Source organism: Otolemur garnettii, unplaced genomic scaffold, assembly GCF_000181295.1.
Source record: "Otolemur garnettii isolate 467f Iridium unplaced genomic scaffold, OtoGar3 scaffold00149, whole genome shotgun sequence".
Taxonomy (NCBI): domain Eukaryota; kingdom Metazoa; phylum Chordata; class Mammalia; order Primates; family Galagidae; genus Otolemur; species Otolemur garnettii.
This window is the reverse complement of record NW_003852544.1, coordinates 952758-958350: the sequence shown is the minus strand read 5'-3', so window position 1 is coordinate 958350 and position 5593 is coordinate 952758.

The window sequence follows — 5593 nt, the reverse complement described above, 5'->3', positions numbered from 1 at the left end:
TTTGATTTCAGAAAGAGTCCTTAAAGGGCAAGGCACATCCTACTTCCCTTTCTCCCTCCCACTGCCTGAATGTACGTAGAATGGCAGGAGTTTCGCCAGCCCTTTTGACCACAAAGTGATCTTGGGAATGAAAACTATGCCTGGCAGAGCCACAGTATAGAAGGAACCCAGGTTCCTGACACTGTGACACCACTTGCCCTGCAAGCCCTGGCCACCTCTAAACATCTTTCTTTGCTCGCTTTGAGAGAAAAATAAGCTTCCACCCTGTCTAAGCTGCTGTTATTTTGGGTTTTCTGTTATGCCTGTTTCTCTCTGAGTCTAGTGCTTTACTTGCTCTTCCAGAGTTTCTTCTCTCAGGAAGCACAACAAGGAACAGAGGTCTTGGTGCAGAGCAGACTCAACAGCTCCTAGGGGATGCAGGGCCCCAAATGATTTTTGTTATCTTAACCCCTTTTCGCAGGAAATCTTGCTCAGAAGCTCAACAATAACAACAACAACATAACTTTTAAAATAGAGAAGCTCCAATTGGAAGCAGGGGGATGGGAGTTTTACCCATTTGGCCTTCCCTTGTGGGTCCCACCTTCCCTAAGCATCTGCCGGCATCTGCCTGGATTCCTTCCTGCACCTTCCTGCCGCTTCCCTTACCCAGGGTGGCAGGACTCAGGTCCCTGGGTGACAGACAGGCTGATGGGAAGGCTGCAGTGACTCAGCCTGGGAGGCACCAACAGTCATTACCCAGGGGCCAGAGAGCAGGAGGGCGGCTCTGTCAGTCTTGGGCATCTTAGGCTCCAAGTACTCAGGGCACAGCAGTACCTTCTCCAAGCCCTCCCCATCTCAGAAGGACAAGTGTGAGAAGCAGCAAGTCCTACCTTTGTTCAGGATGCTGCCTAGCAATGCCTGGGAAGCTGGAGTCAAGGTCAAGCCCAGGGGAGAACAAGGGGTGTGAACCATAGCCCCCTTCCAGGCCCCATTAGTCTTCTCCATCAACTCAAAAGACTCAGCACCAGGGTTCGGCACCTGTGGCTCAAGTGACTAAGGTGCCAGCCACATACACCTAAGGTGGCGGGTTCGAATCCAGCCCAGGCCCACCAAACAACAATGATGGCTGCAACCAAAAAATAACTGGGCGTTGTGGTGGGCACCTGTAGTCCCAGCTACTTGGGAAGCAGAGGCAGGAGACTCGCTCGAGCCCAGGAGTTGGAGGTTGCTGTGAGCTATGATGCCATGGCACTCTACCCAGGGGGACAGCTTGAGGCTCTGTCTCAAAAAAAAAAAAAAAAAGACCCAGCACCATTTTCTACCTTTCCTTCTGTTATGCCCAGTGGGCACCCTGCACCCAGGCCTCCCTGGCTCCTCCCCACTGCTCTGTAACTCAGAGATAAGAGGATAGACCAGGGATTGGCTGATACCTACAATCCCAGCACTCTGGGATGGTGAGGCAGCAAGATTACTTGAGGCCAGGAATTCAAGTCTGGGCAACATAGTGAGACCACATCTCTACAAAACAAAAAGTTAGCTGGGTGTGGTGGCATACACCTGTAGTCCCAGCCTCTACAGAAGGATCCCTTGAGCCCAGGAGTTTGAGGTTGCAGTGAACTGTGATGATGCCATTGCACTCCAGCCTGAGTGACAGAGTGAGACCCTGTCTCCTCATTTTATTTATTTACTTATGACAGATTTTTAGTTGCCTTGGGATTGAGTGCCATGGTGTCATAGCTCATAGCAACTCTTGGGCTCAAGCAATCCTCTTGTCTCAGCCTTCCAAGTAGCTGGGACTACAGGGATCTGCCACAACACCCAGCTAGTTTTTCTATTTTTAGCAGAGAGGGGGGCTCTCACTTTCTTTGCTAGGCTGGTCCCGAACTTCTGAGCTCAGGCGATCCACCCACCTGGCCTCCCAGAGTGCCAGGATTACAGGCATGAGCCACAGTGCCTGGCTGACTCTGTCTCTTTAAAAAAATAAAAGAGAGAGAGAGACAAAAATGTAGGCCAGGGGCTAGCATTCATATTGCCAACCTAGGGGGCCCAGGAGGCAGCCACAGGCTGGCTGACTGTGTTCCAGGAAACCCATCCTTTTGTTTAAACAAGCCATCTGGAAGTATGTTGCAAAAGGATCGTGCTTTCTCTCCAGGTGGCAGATAGAACATAGGCCTCTCTACTATTTCCACCTGCTTCTAGGGCAAAATAACCTAGGTTTATTGAGAATCTATGTGAGTGTTATGCTTTGTACCTCTCACATAACAAAGTTTGTGTAACACTGAAGTTAGGTTTTAGGCATTTACTCAGTTACCCAGCTCCCACCCCAAATGTCTGGCACTGCTCTGACCCCTGTTCAGAGTCTGTTCTGAGCTCCTTGTCACCTCTAGCATGGTGCTGCTGTCGCCAAGTATACTCAAGCTCCTAGCTGAGAAGCAAAGTTTTGGGGAGAGCATGAGTTTTGCTATCAGAATGTCTAAATATCCAGTTATGGTTCTGATGCCACCAGCTGGGGGGCTCTGGGCATGTCATTTGGCCTCTTTGAATCTCTGTTCCCTCTCTGCTTTCACTTCCCGGTGAAGCCAACCTGGATATGAGAGTTGGGGGTGGCTAGGTTGGTGTTTTCTTACTTGGCAGGGTGGGCCCTCAACATCTAAAAAGTATCCATCAGAGGGCTTCACTCTGGATAGGGAGCCAGTGTCCCTCAGCAGCTGGCTTGGGCAGGCTTCAGAAGCTGGGGACACAGAGCTATTGAGTCCAGCATGAGTAGTGCCATCCTCTGCCCAACATTGCTGGGAAAAGGAGGTCTTGGGAGGGTTTGCCACCCCACCAGGGCCTTCTGTCTAGGGGTACCAAGAGGAGCAGATCCAGATGACCCATGCAACATTTAAGTACCTCCTGTTGCCCTGACTTCCATTAGTCCCTGGGCCTTGGGACCGATCCAGCAGTAGAGCTGCCTGGCTACCTGGATCCCATGGGAGTGTTCCCACCAGTGACTGTGATGTCTCTTTGTAGGTGAATAAACTGTCCCAATCTCACCTTTCAGTCGCAGGGCCTGGCTGGGTCAGGCTGTCCTGACTAGGTACCTTTACCCTGGCTAGGTCTACAGTCAGCCCACCCAGGCAATAAATGCTTCCGGTCATGCAGTGCAGAGGCTGGGTTGGTTGCTTTGTGAATTCCTGTGAAAGATGAGTTCCAGGGTGCCCAGAGGAACTAGGATGTAAATCCACATAAATCCACATAACATAATATTTACCATTCTAACCATTCAAATGTGTGGTTTGGTATTCCCAAACTAAAATCCACATAACATAATATTTACCATTCCACATAACATAATATTTACCATTCTAACCATTCAAATGTGTAGTTTGGTATTCCCAAACTAAAGCTCCATATTCATTAAACAATACCACTCTAATCCTCTTCCCCTCAACCCCTGGCAACCACCATTCTACTTCCTGTATTTATTAATTTGACTATTCTAGACAACAACAAATATAAGTGGAACCATACAGTATTTGTCTTTTTGTGGCTAGCTTATTTCACTGTGCATAAAGTTCTCAAGGTTTATCCAAGTTGTGTGTCAGAATTTCTTTTCTTTTCTTTCTTTCTTTTTTTTTTTTTTTGAGACAAATTTTCACTGTCACCTGTTAGAGTGCAGGGTGTGGTAATAGCTCACTGCAACCTCATACTCCTGGGCTCAAATGATCCTCCTGCCTCAGCCTCCTGAGTAGCTAGGATTTCAGGCTTGGGCCACCATGTCTGGAAATTTTTTTTAAGGGATGAGGTCTCACTATGTTGTCCAGTCTGGTCTTAATTCCTGGCCTCAAGTGATGCTTCTGCCTCTGCCTCCCAGAGTGTTGATATTACAAGTGTGAGCCACTGCACTTGTCCAGAATTTCCTTCCTTTTAAAGGTTGAATGATATTCCATTGTCTGTATTTACCACATTTTGTTTATCCACTCACCTGTCCATGGACACGTAAGTTGCTTCCACCTTTTGGCTATTGCATATAATACTGCTATATGCATGGGTATACAGATGGAGGAACATTGTTTTAATGGTAGTGAATTCTGTTTAACACATGCTCTAATTAAATTAGAGCAAACATAAGGAATACATCAAACATTACATCTGTGAATGATTAAAGTGCTGCTGAAGTGACATTGCTGAATTAAGGGCAAACATTCAGGGTTGCTGGTGGACAGAGTGCAAGTTGCCTGGAGCCGGTGGGAATGACTTCGATGTGATAAAGCTGAACTGGGTTAAGTGAAGGCTGAGGCCCCGGCTCTTGCCCAGTCTCTCCCTCTCCACAGTTCCTAGTCTCTGACCTCTCCCTCTTCCTTCCCACCCCAGCGTGCTCTGCTTAGGGTAGCCAGAGTACAGTTGGAAGATCCCACCATCACCCTCAGGGACACCAGGTCCCAGGGAGGCATCTCATTCGCTCTCTTCTCACACTGTCGTCCCTGATAGGTCAATGGCTAGCCTACGGATGGGCTGCCCTCGTCAGATGTCCTTGACCGGCCGGCCCAATCGGTGGTGGGGAGAGCTGGGGCACCTGAGGTCTCGGCTTGGGCTTAGGTTTTAAGTTGGGGCCTAGACGTCGCAGGGTTAGCAATGTCAAGTGGCAGTCTGATGGGGGCCGCGGGGACTGGGCCTGGTGGGGCCGAGAGGGTAAGGGGATGGCTGAGGAAGGCTGACGGCCCCCACAGTTCTCCCCTGGGCGGAGATTCCCCAGCACCCAGCAGGCGCCCCTTCTGACGTGGAAGGGCTCAGCCCTCCCGGATCCTGCTCTTCTCTCTGCAGCCGGCGGGTGCCCCTCTCATAATGAGGACTCAGTCTCTGAACTTTTTCTAGCTTGGCCCCAAGTCCTGGGGAATCCTGTTTGCCCTCCAGGACCCTCTGCGCTGGCTATTCAGCGAGCACAAGGTCGGTGGGGACCCCAGTCCTTGTTTGAGTTTTATTTTCAATCTATTTCTGCCAGGCCCCTGCCCTTTGGTTCCAGGCTCAAGTCAGTGACTGTGTCCCACCAGCCCAGAGTCGGGGGCCTGGAGGGGGGGAGCTGTTCCCAGTTGTTTGCAGGGCTGATACACCCACTCCTTGCTTTTCCTGGCAAATCTTTCCTCCCTACGGCCGCCACGGGGCTGGTCCCCACCCCAGTGAGAAGCCTCTCTAATTGCACTGCGCTAATTGTCAGCTTCACCTGTGCAGCAGGGCCGGGCCTCCCCTGGGCTTGGAGCTTGTTATTGGAAGTAAGCTGATTTCCCAGTTTGAGAAAATTCAGGCTTGGGGGTTGAGCTGCTTGTGATTTGGAACACTTATCCAAAACAAGTCTCATCCCCTCACGCGGAGTTTTCTCTAAACAACTCAGAAAGCAACACATCATCCAGCCTCCTCTCCGCCTGGGTGGAACACAAAGTAGCACTCCAGGGCTGGAAAACCAACGCTGCCCCAAGGGTTTGGATGCTGAAATGGGAAGGCTCAGGTTGCCCATACCATTAGCCCAGTCTCTCAGCAGAGCCCATCTGAAGGCTTTGAACTCTATTTTTTTCTTTTGAAGAGTTTTATTTTATTATTTTTAAAAATAGAAACAGAGGCTCGGCGCCTATAGCTC